Genomic DNA, 19,666 nt, shown 5'->3' with positions numbered 1-19,666 from the left:
TTTGGCATTTTTGTTTTACTTGAAAATTTTCGGCTTTCGCCTTGAACTTAGGACCGACTAACTCGTGATCAACCACTGTTCACACGAAACCCTTCTCCACTTCAGTCCTCCAAGGTCTCATTCGATTATTTGCTACTAAGATCTGTACCAATGGCAGCTCCATGCAGGCTTACGCCAAACACTTCTACGCATACCATTGTACCTTCCTACTCACTAAAGTTTCAAAATTTATATCACAAGTAATATAAATCATCTACTTTAGCGGTAATGTATAGGTATACAACTTAAGCGCCATCCATTTTAAGGGCTAGTTGCTTCGGCAGGTGAGTTGTTACACACTCCTTAGCGGATTTCGACTTCCATGATCACCGTCCTGCTGTTTTAAGCAACCAACGCCTTTCATGGTATCTGCATGAGTTGTTAATTTGGGCACCGTAACATTACGTTTGGTTCATCCCACAGCGCCAGTTCTGCTTACCAAAAGTGGCCCACTGGGCACATTATATCATAACCTTGAACTTCATATCAAGAAAGTTAAGGTTCTTACCCATTTAAAGTTTGAGAATAGGTTAAGATCGTTTCGACCCTAAGGCCTCTAATCATTCGCTTTACCAGATAAGATTATTTTATATAATATTAAAATGCACCAGCTATCCTGAGGGAAACTTCGGAAGGAACCAGCTACTAGATGGTTCGATTGGTCTTTCGCCCCTATACTCAATTCTGACAATCGATTTGCACGTCAGAACTGTTTCGGTCTTCCATTCAGGGTTTCCCTGACTTCAACCTGATCAAGTATAGTTCACCATCTTCGGGTCACAGCATATATGCTCAAGGTACGTTCCAGTTAGAGGCATAAATAATATAAATATACATTATACATAACTATATAGAACGCCCCGGGATTGTGTTAATTAGCTAAAATAGTTAAAAAACTAATCCATTAGTAGTCAAGTTAATTACGCTATTAGGTTTATATCCCAATAACTTGCACATATGTTAGACTCCTTGGTCCGTGTTTCAAGACGGTCCCGAGGTATCCTGAATCTTTCGCATTGTTAATCATACAAGTGCATATAATAAACATAAAAATCAATGATAATTATGCCATTATATAATTCCGAAAAATTAACGCACTGTAATCATATAAATCTATCAGCACTTTATCAAATTAATAACATTTATTCTGTGTTAAAATGCAAGCACTTTAATTTGAATAAACTATAAGTTATTTTATGATAAATTTGGGATATGCTAATAGATTACAATGTCCTTATATGGAAAAAATGCACACTATCCTCATAATATTATTAAATATTACAATTTTAATGATGAATTTTCCATAACGGATATTCAGGTTCATCGGGCTTAACCTCTAAGCAGTTTCACGTACTGTTTAACTCTCTATTCAGAGTTCTTTCAACTTTCCCTCACGGTACTTGTTTACTATCGTCTCATGGTTATATTTAGTTTTAGATGGAGTTTACCACCCACTTAGTGCTGCACTATCAAGCAACACGACTCTTTGGAAACATCATCTAGTAATCATTAACGTTATACGGCCTGGCACCCTCTATGGGTAAATGGCCTCATTTAAGAAGACTTAAATCGTTAATTTCTCATACTAGAATATTGACGCTCCATACACTGCATCTCACATTTGCCATATAGACAAAGTGACTTAGTGCTGAACTGTTTTCTTTTCGCTCGCCGCTACTAAGAAAATCCTTGTTAGTTTCTTTTCCTCCCCTAATTAATATGCTTAATTCAGGGGGTAGTCCCATATGAGTTGAGGTTGTATATAACTTTTTATTGCTATTAATTCTTTATATATAATGATAAAACATTTTATTAAATTCGTTGTAATAATTTCCATTATTTTTTGTAGCTTAGTATTTTCCATTAACGAACCAACGAAGAAAATAACATAACCAAATTTTTCTATTTCCGAATCATTAATAAGAGACAATCCTAGATGAAAAATAATTCAATTTTTTATGCTAGACATTTCTCAGTATTATTTGATTGAAAAAGAAAATATTTCTCTTCGTTTTTCACATTCAAATGTGAGGATAATGTTTTTCATATACAGTTTTTAATATATGAATAAATTATTATTTTATCCAATAATATACCATATGCTTATAAAAATTTATAAACAACTTAATTAGCATAGTCTTACAACCCTCAACCATATGTAGTCCAAGCAGCACTATAAAATTAATTAAAGTACATAACAGCATGGACTGCGATATGCGTTCAAAATGTCGATGTTCATGTGTCCTGCAGTTCACACGATGACGCACAGTTTGCTGCGTTCTTCATCGACCCATGAGCGAGTGATCCACCGCTTAGAGTTTTATAATTCATTTCTATATAATGTCAATATTGTTTTATTGAAAGAAATTAAAAATACACCATTTTACTGGCATATATCAATTCCTTCAATAAATGTATTTTTATACCTAAAATAAATGCTGCGAAATGTCTTAGTTTCATATAAGCAATATGTATCATATAATTACCATTTATTTATAATTACCAATATGGGCGATACATACTGCATTTTATATAAAACATTAACCTGATGGATGCCAGGTACAACATTGTATATTTTAGGTTGTTGCATTAGCCAACGTATGCTCATAACTAAGATGAACAATACATATTCGCAACGCGTGTATATTATGGTCCATATACACACAAATTTTAAAAATTCGATTGTCCATTTTCGAATTTTTAGGAAACACATTGTTTATTTTTATTTTAAAGCAATATATAAATCATATTATTTTTTTGTGAATCCGCAAAACTTCACACACAATATATTGTGGTCCCCAATCACAATTTTTAACTTATGTGGATTAATGTGGACCGCAGTCACATATAACCCAATGTGGTGGCTAACCACATTTTATGATGTTTGGCTAGGAAAACCAGATCATCATTTTAATTTGATTTTGATTCTTTGAATCAATTGAATTATTGTGTTCGATAATAGTCATATATAATTGCTTTTGTAAATAATCATAAATCATGTGCTTTTGTAAATTGATCTCATTGTAATTTGGTAAATTTGGTTTTTGGTAAATTCAATTTATTTGTATTATAACAAATGTTTATTAACGGTAAGGATATTATACAATAATGATCCTTCCGCAGGTTCACCTACGGAAACCTTGTACGACTTTTACTTCCTCTAAATAATCAAGTTCGGTCAACTTTTGCGAAACAACCGTAACACGCAAGGCGTCACAGTGATCACGTCCGGAGACCTCACTAAATAATTCAATCGGTAGTAGCGACGGCGGTGTGTACAAAGGGCAGGGACGTAATCAATGCGAGTTAATGACTCACACTTACTGGGAATTCCAAGTTCATGTGAACAGTTTCAGTTCACAATCCCAAGCATGAAAGTGGTTCAGCGGTTTACCCGGACCTCTCGGTCTAGGAAATACACGTTGATACTTTCATTGTAGCGCGCGTGCAGCCCAGGACATCTAAGGGCATCACAGACCTGTTATTGCTCAATCTCATTATTGCTAGACGCAATTTGTCCATTTAAGAAGCTAGTGTCCTTATAATGGACAAACCAACAGGTACGGCTCCACTTACATAAACACATTCAAACACAATAAACATTTTACTGCCACCATGAATGAAGGCTATATAAGCTTCAGCACCATAATCCTGAAGATATCTATTTAATATATTGAGTCTCGTTCGTTATCGGAATTAACCAGACAAATCACTCCACGAACTAAGAACGGCCATGCACCACCACCCATAGATTCGAGAAAGAGCTATCAATCTGTCTTACACACTTATGTTCGACCTGGTAAGTTTTCCCGTGTTGAGTCAAATTAAGCCGCAGCTCCACTCCTGGTGGTGCCCTTCCGTCAATTCCTTTAAGTTTCAGCTTTGCAACCATACTTCCCCCGGAGCCCAAAAGCTTTGGTTTCCCGGAAGCGACTGAGAGAGCCATAAAAGTAGCTACACCCAATTGCTAGCTGGCATCGTTTATGGTTAGAACTAGGGCGTATCTGATCGCCTTCGAACCTCTAACTTTCGTTCTTGATTAATGAAAACATCTTTGGCAAATGCTTTCGCTAAGTTAGTCTTACGACGGTCCAAGAATTTCACCTCTCGCGTCGTAATACTAATGCCCCCAAACTGCTTCTATTAATCATTACCTCTTGATCTGAAAACCAATGAAAGCAGAACAGAGGTCTTATTTCATTATCCCATGCACAGAATATTCAGGCATTTGAAGCCTGCTTTAAGCACTCTAATTTGTTCAAGTAATAGTACCGGCCCACAATAACACTCGTTTAAGAGCACTAATGCAGGTTTTTAAATAGGAGGAACATATGAAAAAATACAAGTATTTAAACACATATAAGAACTCCACCGGTAATACGCTTACATACATAAAGGTATAGTACTAACCACAATTGTAAGTTGTACTACCCGTATGAAGCACAAGTTCAACTACGAACGTTTTAACCGCAACAACTTTAATATACGCTATTGGAGCTGGAATTACCGCGGCTGCTGGCACCAGACTTGCCCTCCAATTGGTCCTTGTTAAAGGATTAAAGTGTACTCATTCCAATTACAGGGCCTCGGATATGAGTCCTGTATTGTTATTTTTCGTCACTACTCCCCGAGCTGGGAGTGGGTAATTTACGCGCCTGCTGCCTTCCTTAGATGTGGTAGCCGTTTCTCAGGCTCCCTCTCCGGAATCGAACCCTGATTCCCCGTTACCCGTTGCAACCATGGTAGTCCTAGATACTACCATCAAAAGTTGATAGGGCAGACATTTGAAAGATCTGTCGTCGTACAAGACCATACGATCTGCATGTTATCTAGAGTTCAACCAATATAACGATCTTGCGATCGCTTGGTTTTAGCCTAATAAAAGCACATGTCCCATAAGGTTCATGTTTTAATTGCATGTATTAGCTCTAGAATTACCACAGTTATCCAAGTAACTGTTAACGATCTAAGGAACCATAACTGATATAATGAGCCTTTTGCGGTTTCACTTTTAATTCGTGTGTACTTAGACATGCATGGCTTAATCTTTGAGACAAGCATATAACTACTGGCAGGATCAACCAGAATAATGTTTCTTTTTTCATATTTCATTCATATTTTTTGAATTGAAATAAGTAATATAAATATTATAGATTTCCATTTTATATAATTCCATTTCTTATTATAAAATTTGCCTTTGGGTTTTTAAATCTATTTTAATTCGATTACGGCCATTTTTATATAGCATTCGTATTCGTATTCGTAAATTCCATTCTTGTTTTATATATATATATATTTCCATAATTTTTTATTTATATTATACATATTTCATTCTAAAATATCATTTTGTTTCCAACATACATAATTATTGTATCCACACATGTACAATTTTTGTTTAACCAATATAAATATTGAGCTAAATCATTTGCATTTTGATGATAAATTTAAAATTTATCTTTTTCCATATAACTCTCTGGTAATATATAACATAAAACCGAGCGCATATGATGATTTATATATAAAATTTGTAATTTTCCAAAAATTTTATTATACCGGGTAACGATATAAACACTTCCAACTTTATGACAGGTAATAAATAATAATATATTTGCCTGCATCCAAAAATTAACGATAATATATGGAAACGATTTGTTATTCTATGTATAATAGAAACTTGACTTTTGTTTCAACGATATTATCTAAGGCGTATATTCCTATTAACCGCGGAGCCAAGCCCAATGTTCATAAGAACTGAGAAACAAATTTGTACGGAAAATAATATACTTTATTTGTAAGTAACCAATGTAATACGAGAGGTCGGCAACCACTGCCTACCTATAGTAGTTTTTGAACCCGCTGTCCTCAAAGCGGGTATTTTCAATTCTGTTGCCATCCAACATATAGGATATTCTCTTATATATTAAGAGAATACAGTAATATTATATTGATATTTCCTTTATTCATATATAATTAAATATATTTTTCCATTATTCATATGATAAATATTCATTTCCATATGTTTAATATTTAATTTCCATATATTATTGTCGAAATCATATAAATACATAAGTTTCGAACAATACGAGTGGTCGGCAACCACTGCCTACCTATAGTAGTTTTTGAACCCTCTGTCGATAAAAGGGTCGCTTACACTACTATAACCTTTCACGTATATGGATTATTCTATATTTCCAAGAGAATATAGGAATATTTATCATTTCTTCATTTATCCATACGATAAATATTCATTTCCATATGTTTAATATTTAATTTCCATATATTATTGTCGAAATCATATAAATACATAAGTTTCGAACAATACGAGAGGTCGGCAACCACTGCCTACCTATAGTAGTTTTTGAACCCTCTGTCGATAAAAGGGTCGCTTACACTACTATAACCTTTCAGTATATGGATTATTCCTATATTTCCAAGAGAATATAGGAATATTTTATCATTTCTTCATTTATCCATACGATAAATATTCATTTCCATATGTTTAATATTTAATTTCCATATATTATTGTCGAAATCATATAAATACATAAGTTTCGAACAATACGAGAGGTCGGCAACCACTGCCTACCTATAGTAGTTTTTGAACCCTCTGTCGATAAAAGGGTCGCTTACACTACTATAACCTTTCACGTATATGGATTATTCCTATATTTCCAAGAGAATATAGGAATATTTTATCATTTTTCATTTATCCATACGATAAATGTTCATTTCCATATGTTTAATATTTAATTTCCATATATTATTGTCGAAATCATATAAATACATAAGTTTCGAACAATACGAGAGGTCGGCAACCACTGCCTACCTATAGTAGTTTTTGAACCCTCTGTCGATAAAAGCGTCGCTTACACTACTATAACCTTTCACGTATATGGATTATTCCTATATTTCCAAGAGAATATAGGAATATTTTATCATTTCTTCATTTATCCATACGATAAATATTCATTTCCATATGTTTAATATTTAATTTCCATATATTATTGTCGAAATCATATAAATACATAAGTTTCGAACAATACGAGTGGTCGGCAACCACTGCCTACCTATAGTAGTTTTTGAACCCTCTGTCGATAAAAGCGTCGCTTACACTACTATAACCTTTCACGTGTATGGGTTTTCTCTATAATACTAATAGAAAATATAAATATTTCATCATTATTTCCTTTATTAATATATAATTATATTATAATAATAATATATATTATAATATTATTATTATTATATTATATATTATTATATTATATAATATTTATTTTCATATGTATATTATTTAATATACTTATATTTTGTCTGTATTCATGTGATAAATATTCATTTTCATATGTTTTATATTTAATATACCTATAGTATTGGGGTTTCTTTCGTATACTAAAAGTATATACGATTATTTCATATATTTCTCCTTTAGTCATAATAAAGTTTTCATTTCTATTACAAGATAAGGACAATGTCACTAAATTGATGACGAGGTATTTGGCAACTTGATAGAATTTTTCAAAGTCTTTAACTCTATCATTAGTAGATGGGACAATTTCATATGCGTCACTAAATTGATGACGAGTCATTTGGCAACTTGATAGAATTTTTTAAAGTCTTTAATTCTATATCATTAGTAGATGGGGACAATTTCATATTTGGCAACTTGATAGAATTTTGTAAAGTCTTTAATTCTATATTATTAGTAGATAGGGACAATTTCATATGCGCGCGTCACTAAATCGATGACAATGCATTTGGCAACTTGATAGAATTTTGTAAAGTCTTTAATTCTATATCATTAGTAGATGGGGACAATTTCATATTTGGCAACTTGATAGAATTTTGTAAAGTCTTTAATTCTATATTATTAGTAGATAGGGACAATTTCATATGCGCGCGTCACTAAATCGATGACAATGCATTTGCAACTTGATAGAATTTTGTAAAGTCTTTAATTCTATATCATTAGTAGATGGGGACAATTTCATATTTGGCAACTTGATAGAATTTTGTAAAGTCTTTAATTCTATATTATTAGTAGATAGGGACAATTTCATATGCGCGCGTCACTAAATCGATGACAATGCATTTGCAACTTGATAGAATTTTGTAAAGTCTTTAATTCTATATCATTAGTAGATGGGGACAATTTCATATTTGGCAACTTGATAGAATTTTGTAAAGTCTTTAATTCTATATTATTAGTAGATAGGGACAATTTCATATGCGCGCGTCACTAAATCGATGACAATGCATTTGGCAACTTGATAGAATTTTGTAAAGTCTTTAATTCTATATCATTAGTAGATGGGGACATTTCATATTTGGCAACTTGATAGAATTTTGTAAAGTCTTTAATTCTATATTATTAGTAGATAGGGACAATTTCATATGCGCGCGTCACTAAATCGATGACAATGCATTTGCAACTTGATAGAATTTTGTAAAGTCTTTAATTCTATATCATTAGTAGATGGGGACAATTTCATATTTGGCAACTTGATAGAATTTTGTAAAGTCTTTAATTCTATATTATTAGTAGATAGGGACAATTTCATATGCGCGCGTCACTAAATCGATGACAATGCATTTGGCAACTTGATAGAATTTTGTAAAGTCTTTAATTCTATATCATTAGTAGATGGGGACAATTTCATATTTGGCAACTTGATAGAATTTTGTAAAGTCTTTAATTCTATATTATTAGTAGATAGGGACAATCTCATATGCGCGCGTCACTAATTCGATGACAATGCATTTGGCAACTTGATAGAATTTTGTAAAGTCTTTAATTCTATATCATTAGTAGATGGGGACCATTTCATATTTGGCAACTTGATAGAATTTTGTAAAGTCTTTAATTCTATATTATTAGTAGATAGGGACAATTTCATATGCGCGCGTCACTAAATCGATGACAATGCATTTGCAACTTGATAGAATTTTGTAAAGTCTTTAATTCTATATCATTAGTAGATGGGGACAATTTCATATTTGGCAACTTGATAGAATTTTGTAAAGTCTTTAATTCTATATTATTAGTAGATAGGGACAATTTCATATGCGCGCGTCACTAAATCGATGACAATGCATTTGGCAACTTGATAGAATTTTGTAAAGTCTTTAATTCTATATCATTAGTAGATGGGGACAATTTCATATTTGGCAACTTGATAGAATTTTGTAAAGTCTTTAATTCTATATTATTAGTAGATAGGGACAATCTCATATGCGCGCGTCACTAATTCGATGACAATGCATTTGGCTACCGGGATCGATCCGAGAGGCAGGCAGGCGCTATACTATAGCTAGTGCGCTGCGCTAAACCTCACGAACCAACAATAATAAGTACATTAGTGTACTTATTTCGAATCATCAAGCAAAGGATAAGCTTCAGTGGATCGCAGTATGGCAGCTGCTCAACCACTTACAACACCTTGCCTGTTACAAAAGTCGTTTACAATTGATTCTAGGCTTTGTCATTGTATTAAATAATGCTTTTATATGTAACTAGCGCGGCATCAGGTGATCGAAGATCCTCCCAATTTACTATGTTACAAATTACATTGGCATCACATCCATTGTCGTTTATAAAGTAAATTATAAACTTTAAATGGTTTAGAAGCCATACAATGCAAATTGCCCCTTATTTATCATTGCAGTCCAGCACGGATACGACCTTAGAGGCGTTCAGGCATAATCCAACGGACGTAGCGTCATACCACTGTTCGCTCGAACAAGTATTGTGCCATTGGTCCGTACCTGCGGTTCCTCTCGTACTACGCAGGAATGCTGTCGCAACAACGTTTTGTCATTAGTAGGGTAAAACTAACCTGTCTCACGACGGTCTAAACCCAGCTCACGTTCCCTTGCATGGGTGAACAATCCAACGCTTGGTGAATTTTGCTTCACAATGATAGGAAGAGCCGACATCGAAGGATCAAAAAGCGACGTCGCTATGAACGCTTGGCCGCCACAAGCCAGTTATCCCTATGGTAACTTTTCTGACACCTCTTGTTAAAAACTCTTTAAACCAAAAGGATCGATAGGCCGAGCTTTTGCTGTCCCTGTGTGTACTGAACACCGAGATCAAGTCAGCATTTGCCCTTTTGCTCTATGTGTGGTTTCTGTCCGCACTGAGCTGGCCTTGGGACACCTCCGTTATTATTTGAGAGATGTACCGCCCCAGTCAAACTCCCTACCTGGCAATGTCCTTGAATTGGATCATACCTGAGTAATTGGAGTTATACCAAATTTTCAAATCAAAAATACATAAATGCATCGTTTTATTAAAGAATTTGTTTGCGATTATATAACAAACTCGTGATACTTTGATCAAGAAGCTTGCATCAAAACCCAATACCATAAGATATAATAAATATATCCGTATAATGGCTAGGAAATGATACACGTTCCATTTAATCAAGTAAGTAAGGAAACAATAAGAGTAGTGGTATTTCATTGACGATACCAAACCGAGGTCTAATATCTCCCACTTATTCTACACCTCTTATGTCTCCTTACACTGCCAGATTAGAGTCAAGCTCAAAAGGGTCTTCTTTCCCCGCTAATTATTCCAAGCCCGTTCCCTTGGCTGTGGTTTCGCTAGATAGTAGATAGGGACAGTAGGAATCTCGTTAATCCATTCATGCGCGTCACTAATTAGATGACGAGGCATTTGGCTACCTTAAGAGAGTCATAGTTACTCCCGCCGTTGACCCGCGCTTACTTGAATTTCTTCACTTTGACATTCAGAGCACTGGGCAGAAATCACATTGTGTCAACACCCGCTAGGGCCATCACAATGCTTTGTTTTAATTAGACAGTCGGATTCCCCAAGTCCGTGCCAGTTCTGAATTGATTGTTAATTGATAATCGTTATAATTAATAAGAACTAATTGGTTTAACCCAAATAGTATTCTTAAAAATTTTAGCAAGAAAGTTCCACAATTGGCTACGTAACTAAACTATCCGGGGAACAAGAAACTAACATAAATGCTAGAAACTCTATTTACCCAGAACGAGCACATAAACCATGTTATTGTTTCCCAATCAAGCCCGACTATCTCAATCTTCAGAGCCAATCCTTATCCCGAAGTTACGGATCTAATTTGCCGACTTCCCTTACCTACATTATTCTATCGACTAGAGACTCTTCACCTTGGAGACCAGCTGCGGATATTGGTACGGCCTGTTGAGAAGTTTGCGTGTCCCCACCATAAATTTTCAAGGTCCGAGGAGAAAATATCGACACAACAGTATATGTCATGCTCTTCTAGCCCATCTACCATATCTCTCTGCGAAAGACTTCCATGGTAGTACGGCTATAAAACAGAAAAGAAAACTCTTCCGATATCTCTCGACGGCTTCTTTATGGTCGTTCCTGTTGCCAGGATGAGCACGAGGCCCATATTTAATAACAAACGGATACTCAACAGGTTACGGAATTGGAACCGTATTCCCTTTCGTTCAAAATTATTCAAGTGTATTATATTCGCTTTTTGTATGTAGTTTGGCATTTTTGTTTTACTTGAAAATTTTCGGCTTTCGCCTTGAACTTAGGACCGACTAACTCGTGATCAACCACTGTTCACACGAAACCCTTCTCCACTTCAGTCCTCCAAGGTCTCATTCGATTATTTGCTACTACCACCAAGATCTGTACCAATGGCAGCTCCATGCAGGCTTACGCCAAACACTTCTACGCATACCATTGTACCTTCCTACTCACTAAAGTTTCAAAATTTATATCACAAGTAATATAAATCATCTACTTTAGCGGTAATGTATAGGTATACAACTTAAGCGCCATCCATTTTAAGGGCTAGTTGCTTCGGCAGGTGAGTTGTTACACACTCCTTAGCGGATTTCGACTTCCATGATCACCGTCCTGCTGTTTTAAGCAACCAACGCCTTTCATGGTATCTGCATGAGTTGTTAATTTGGGCACCGTAACATTACGTTTGGTTCATCCCACAGCGCCAGTTCTGCTTACCAAAAGTGGCCCACTGGGCACATTATATCATAACCTTGAACTTCATATCAAGAAAGTTAAGGTTCTTACCCATTTAAAGTTTGAGAATAGGTTAAGATCGTTTCGACCCTAAGGCCTCTAATCATTCGCTTTACCAGATAAGATTATTTTATATAATATTAAAATGCACCAGCTATCCTGAGGGAAACTTCGGAAGGAACCAGCTACTAGATGGTTCGATTGGTCTTTCGCCCCTATACTCAATTCTGACAATCGATTTGCACGTCAGAACTGTTTCGGTCTTCCATCAGGGTTTCCCCTGACTTCAACCTGATCAAGTATAGTTCACCATCTTTCGGGTCACAGCATATATGCTCAAGGTACGTTCCAGTTAGAGGCATAAATAATATAAATATACATTATACATAACTATATAGAACGCCCCGGGATTGTGTTAATTAGCTATAAATAGTTAAAAAACTAATCCCATTAGTAGTCAAGTTAATTACGCTATTAGGTTTATATCCCAATAACTTGCACATATGTTAGACTCCTTGGTCCGTGTTTCAAGACGGGTCCCGAAGGTATCCTGAATCTTTCGCATTGTTAATCATACAAGTGCATATAATAAACATAAAAATCAATGATAATTATGCCATTATATAATTCCGAAAAATTAACGCACTGTAATCATATAAATCTATCAGCACTTTATCAAATTAATAACATTTATTCTGTGTTAAAATGCAAGCACTTTAATTTGAATAAACTATAAGTTATATTTTATGATAAATTTGGGATATGCTAATAGATTACAATGTCCTTATATGGAAAAAATGCACACTATCCTCATAATATTATTTAAATATTACAATTTTAATGATGAATTTTCCATAACGGATATTCAGGTTCATCGGGCTTAACCTCTAAGCAGTTTCACGTACTGTTTAACTCTCTATTCAGAGTTCTTTTCAACTTTCCCTCACGGTACTTGTTTACTATCGGTCTCATGGTTATATTTAGTTTTAGATGGAGTTTACCACCCACTTAGTGCTGCACTATCAAGCAACACGACTCTTTGGAAACATCATCTAGTAATCATTAACGTTATACGGGCCTGGCACCCTCTATGGGTAAATGGCCTCATTTAAGAAGGACTTAAATCGTTAATTTCTCATACTAGAATATTGACGCTCCATACACTGCATCTCACATTTGCCATATAGACAAAGTGACTTAGTGCTGAACTGTTTTCTTTTCGCTCGCCGCTACTAAGAAAATCCTTGTTAGTTTCTTTTCCTCCCCTAATTAATATGCTTAAATTCAGGGGGTAGTCCCATATGAGTTGAGGTTGTATATAACTTTTTATTGCTATTAATTCTTTATATATAATGATAAAACATTTTATTAAATTCGTTGTAATAATTTCCATTATTTTTTGTAGCTTAGTATTTTCCATTAACGAACCAACGAAGAAAATAACATAACCAAATTTTTTCTATTTCCGAATCATTAATAAGAGACAATCCTAGATGAAAAATAATTCAATTTTTTATGCTAGACATTTCTCAGTATTATTTGATTGAAAAAGAAAATATTTCTCTTCGTTTTTCACATTCAAATGTGAGGATAATGTTTTTCATATACAGTTTTTAATATTATGAATAAAATTATTATTTTATCCAATAATATACCATATGCTTATAAAAATTTATAAACAACTTAATTAGCATAGTCTTACAACCCTCAACCATATGTAGTCCAAGCAGCACTATAAAATTAATTAAAGTACATAACAGCATGGACTGCGATATGCGTTCAAAATGTCGATGTTCATGTGTCCTGCAGTTCACACGATGACGCACAGTTTGCTGCGTTCTTCATCGACCCATGAGCCGAGTGATCCACCGCTTAGAGTTTTATAATTCATTTCTATATAATGTCAATATTGTTTTTATTGAAAGAAATTAAAAATACACCATTTTACTGGCATATATCAATTCCTTCAATAAATGTATTTTTATACCTAAAATAAATGCTGCGAAATGTCTTAGTTTCATATAAGCAATATGTATCATATAATTACCATTTTATTTATAATTACCAATATGGGCGATACATACTGCATTTTATATAAAACATTAACCTGATGGATGCCAGGTACAATATTGTATATTTTAGGTTGTTGCATTAGCCAACGTATGCTCATAACTAAGATGAACAATACATATTCGCAACGCGTGTATATTATGGTCCATATACACACAAATTTTAAAAATTCGATTGTCCATTTTCGAATTTTTAGGAAACACATTGTTTATTTTTATTTTAAAGCAATATATAAATCATATTATTTTTTTGTGAATCCGCAAAACTTCACACACAATATATTGTGGTCCCCAATCACAATTTTTAACTTATGTGGATTAATGTGGACCGCAGTCACATATAACCCAATGTGGTGGCTCTAACCACATTTTATGATGTTTGGCTAGGAAAACCAGATCATCATTTTAATTTGATTTTTGATTCTTTGAATCAATTGAATTATTGTGTTCGATAATAGTCATATATAATTGCTTTTGTAAATAATCATAAATCATGTGCTTTTGTAAATTGATCTCATTGTAATTTGGTAAATTTGGTTTTTGGTAAATTCAATTTATTTGTATTATAACAAATGTTTATTAACGGTAAGGATATTATACAATAATGATCCTTCCGCAGGTTCACCTACGGAAACCTTGTTACGACTTTTACTTCCTCTAAATAATCAAGTTCGGTCAACTTTTGCGAAACAACCGTAACACGCAAGGCGTCACAGTGATCACGTCCGGAGACCTCACTAAATAATTCAATCGGTAGTAGCGACGGGCGGTGTGTACAAAGGGCAGGGACGTAATCAATGCGAGTTAATGACTCACACTTACTGGGAATTCCAAGTTCATGTGAACAGTTTCAGTTCACAATCCCAAGCATGAAAGTGGTTCAGCGGTTTACCCGGACCTCTCGGTCTAGGAAATACACGTTGATACTTTCATTGTAGCGCGCGTGCAGCCCAGGACATCTAAGGGCATCACAGACCTGTTATTGCTCAATCTCATTATTGCTAGACGCAATTTGTCCATTTAAGAAGCTAGTGTCCTTATAATGGGACAAACCAACAGGTACGGCTCCACTTACATAAACACATTCAAACACAATAAACATTTTACTGCCACCATGAATGAAGGCTATATAAGCTTCAGCACCATAATCCTGAAGATATCTATTTAATATATTTGAGTCTCGTTCGTTATCGGAATTAACCAGACAAATCACTCCACGAACTAAGAACGGCCATGCACCACCACCCATAGATTCGAGAAAGAGCTATCAATCTGTCTTACACACTTATGTTCGGACCTGGTAAGTTTTCCCGTGTTGAGTCAAATTAAGCCGCAGGCTCCACTCCTGGTGGTGCCCTTCCGTCAATTCCTTTAAGTTTCAGCTTTGCAACCATACTTCCCCCGGAGCCCAAAAGCTTTGGTTTCCCGGGAAGCGACTGAGAGAGCCATAAAAGTAGCTACACCCAATTGCTAGCTGGCATCGTTTATGGTTAGAACTAGGGCGGTATCTGATCGCCTTCGAACCTCTAACTTTCGTTCTTGATTAATGAAAACATCTTTGGCAAATGCTTTCGCTTAAGTTAGTCTTACGACGGTCCAAGAATTTCACCTCTCGCGTCGTAATACTAATGCCCCCAAACTGCTTCTATTAATCATTACCTCTTGATCTGAAAACCAATGAAAGCAGAACAGAGGTCTTATTTCATTATCCCATGCACAGAATATTCAGGCATTTGAAGCCTGCTTTAAGCACTCTAATTTGTTCAAAGTAATAGTACCGGCCCACAATAACACTCGTTTAAGAGCACTAATGCAGGTTTTTAAATAGGAGGAACATATGAAAAAATACAAGTATTTAAACACATATAAGAACTCCACCGGTAATACGCTTACATACATAAAGGTATAGTACTAACCACAATTGTAAGTTGTACTACCCGTATGAAGCACAAGTTCAACTACGAACGTTTTAACCGCAACAACTTTAATATACGCTATTGGAGCTGGAATTACCGCGGCTGCTGGCACCAGACTTGCCCTCCAATTGGTCCTTGTTAAAGACCTTGTTAAAGATCTGTCGTCGGTACAAGACCATACGATCTGCATGTTATCTAGAGTTCAACCAATATAACGATCTTGCGATCGCTTGGTTTTAGCCTAATAAAAGCACATGTCCCATAAGGTTCATGTTTTAATTGCATGTATTAGCTCTAGAATTACCACAGTTATCCAAGTAACTGTTAACGATCTAAGAAACCATAACTGATATAATGAGCCTTTTGCGGTTTCACTTTTAATTCGTGTGTACTTAGACATGCATGGCTTAATCTTTGAGACAAGCATATAACTACTGGCAGGATCAACCAGAATAATGTTTCTTTTTTCATATTTCATTCATATTTTTTGAATTGAAATAAGTAATATAAATATTATAGATTTCCATTTTATATAATTCCATTTCTTATTATAAAATTTGCCTTTGGGTTTAAATCTATTTTAATTCGATTACGGCCATTTTTATATAGCATTCGTATTCGTATTCGTAAATTCCATTCTTGTTTATATATATATATATATTTCCATAATTTTTTATTTATATTATACATATTTCATTCTAAAATATCATTTTGTTTCCAACATACATAATTATTGTATCCACACATGTACAATTTTTGTTTAACCAATATAAATATTGAGCTAAATCATTTGCATTTTGATGATAAATTTAAAATTTATCTTTTTCCATATAACTCTCTGGTAATATATAACATAAAACCGAGCGCATATGATGATTTATATATAAAATTTGTAATTTTCCAAAATTTTTATTATACCGCGGGTAACGATATTAACACTTCCAACTTTATGACAGGTAATAAATAATAATATATTTGCCTGCATCCAAAAATTAACGATAATATATGGAAACGATTTGTTATTCTATGTATAATAGAAACTTGACTTTTGTTTCAACGATATTATCTAAGGGCGTATATTCCTATTAACCGCGGAGCCAAGTCCCAATGTTCATAAGAACTGAGAAACAAATTTGTACGGAAAATAATATACTTTATTTGTAAGTAACCAATGTAATACGAGAGGTCGGCAACCACTGCCTACCTATAGTAGTTTTTGAACCCGCTGTCCTCAAAGCGGGTATTTTCAATTCTGTTTGCCATCCAACATATAGGATATTCTCTTATATATTAAGAGAATACAGTAATATTATATTGATATTTCCTTTATTCATATATAATTAAATATATTTTTCCATTATTCATATGATAAATATTCATTTCCATATGTTTAATATTTAATTTCCATATATTATTGTCGAAATCATATAAATACATAAGTTTCGAACAATACGAGTGGTCGGCAACCACTGCCTACCTATAGTAGTTTTTGAACCCTCTGTCGATAAAAGGGTCGCTTACACTACTATAACCTTTCACGTATATGGATTATTCCTATATTTCCAAGAGAATATAGGAATATTTTATCATTTCTTCATTTATCCATACGATAAATATTCATTTCCATATGTTTAATATTTAATTTCCATATATTATTGTCGAAATCATATAAATACATAAGTTTCGAACAATACGAGAGGTCGGCAACCACTGCCTACCTATAGTAGTTTTTGAACCCTCTGTCGATAAAAGGGTCGCTTACACTACTATAACCTTTCACGTACATGGATTATTCCTATATTTCCAAGAGAATATAGGAATATTTTATCATTTCTTCATTTATCCATACGATAAATATTCATTTCCATATGTTTAATATTTAATTTCCATATATTATTGTCGAAATCATATAAATACATAAGTTTCGAACAATACGAGAGGTCGGCAACCACTGCCTACCTATAGTAGTTTTTGAACCCTCTGTCGATAAAAGCGTCGCTTACACTACTATAACCTTTCACGTATATGGATTATTCCTATAATACCAAGAGAATATAGGAATATTTTATCATTTCTTCATTTATCCATACGATAAATATTCATTTCCATATGTTTAATATTTAATTTCCATATATTATTGTCGAAATCATATAAATACATAAGTTTCGAACAATACGAGAGGTCGGCAACCACTGCCTACCTATAGTAGTTTTTGAACCCTCTGTCGATAAAAGGGTCGCTTACACTACTATAACCTTTCACGTATATGGATTATTCCTATAATACCAAGAGAATATAGGAATATTTTATCATTTCTTTATTTATCCATACGATAAATATTCATTTCCATATGTTTAATATTTAATTTCCATATATTATTGTCGAAATCATATAAATACATAAGTTTCGAACAATACGAGTGGTCGGCAACCACTGCCTACCTATAGTAGTTTTTGAACCCTCTGTCGATAAAAGGGTCGCTTACACTACTATAACCTTTCACGTATATGGATTATTCCTATAATTCTAAGAGAATATAGGAATATTTTATCATTTCTTTATTTATACATACGATAAATATTCATTTCCATATGTTTAATATTTAATTTCCATATATTATTGTCGAAATCATATAAATACATAAGTTTCGAACAATACGAGTGGTCGGCAACCACTGCCTACCTATAGTAGTTTTTGAACCCTCTGTCGATAAAAGCGTCGCTTACACTACTATAACCTTTCACGTGTGTGGGTTTTCTCTATAATACTAATAGAAAATATAAATATTTCATCATTATTTCCTTTATTAATATATAATTATATTATAATAATAATATATATTATAATATTATTATTATTATATTATATATTATTATATTATATAATATTTATTTTCATATGTATATTATTTAATATACTTATATTTTGTCTGTATTCATGTGATAAATATTCATTTTCATATGTTTTATATTTAATATACCTATAGTATTGGGGTTTCTTTCGTATACTAAAAGTATATACGATTATTTCATATATTTCTCCTTTAGTCATAATAAAGTTTTCATTTCTATTACAAGATAAGGACAATGTCACTAAATTGATGACGAGGTATTTGGCAACTTGATAGAATTTTTCAAAGTCTTTAACTCTATCATTAGTAGATGGGACAATTTCATATGCGTCACTAAATTGATGACGAGTCATTTGGCAACTTGATAGAATTTTTTAAAGTCTTTAATTCTATATCATTAGTAGATGGGGACAATTTCATATTTGGCAACTTGATAGAATTTTTTAAAGTCTTTAACTCTATCATTAGTAGATAGGGACAATTTCATATGCGCGCGTCACTAAATCGATGACAATGCATTTGGCAACTTGATAGAATTTTGTAAAGTCTTTAATTCTATATCATTAGTAAATGGGGACAATTTCATATTTGGCAACTTGATAGAATTTTGTAAAGTCTTTAATTCTATATTATTAGTAGATAGGGACAATTTCATATGCGCGCGTCACTAAATCGATGACAATGCATTTGGCAACTTGATAGAATTTTGTAAAGTCTTTAATTCTATATCATTAGTAGATGGGGACAATTTCATATTTGGCAACTTGATAGAATT

At 33.6% G+C, this 19,666-nt stretch overlaps 2 non-coding genes and 2 pseudogenes across 2 annotated transcripts; all 4 read right to left on the bottom strand.

Moving 5' to 3' along the window:
* Positions 1 to 2,181: 2,181 nt before the first annotated feature.
* Positions 2,182 to 2,359, bottom strand: LOC122625672 (annotated as a pseudogene).
* Positions 2,360 to 3,145: 786 nt separating this feature from the next.
* LOC122625667 lies at positions 3,146 to 5,127 on the bottom strand (annotated as a pseudogene).
* Positions 5,128 to 9,409: 4,282 nt separating this feature from the next.
* LOC122625668 lies at positions 9,410 to 13,370 on the bottom strand. The gene has a single exon (XR_006326628.1). It is a non-coding gene; the product is annotated as a large subunit ribosomal RNA (ribosomal RNA).
* A 386-nt stretch (positions 13,371 to 13,756) lies between these two features.
* Positions 13,757 to 13,935, bottom strand: LOC122625666. The gene has a single exon (XR_006326627.1). It is a non-coding gene; the product is annotated as a 5.8S ribosomal RNA (ribosomal RNA).
* Between the last annotated feature and the right edge of the window lie 5,731 nt (positions 13,936 to 19,666).

Source organism: Drosophila teissieri, unplaced genomic scaffold (genome assembly GCF_016746235.2).
Source record: "Drosophila teissieri strain GT53w unplaced genomic scaffold, Prin_Dtei_1.1 Segkk53_quiver_pilon_scaf, whole genome shotgun sequence".
Lineage (NCBI taxonomy): Eukaryota > Metazoa > Arthropoda > Insecta > Diptera > Drosophilidae > Drosophila > Drosophila teissieri.
The sequence above is the reverse complement of the archived record's forward strand: the minus strand, read 5'-3'. Positions and strand labels throughout refer to the sequence as shown.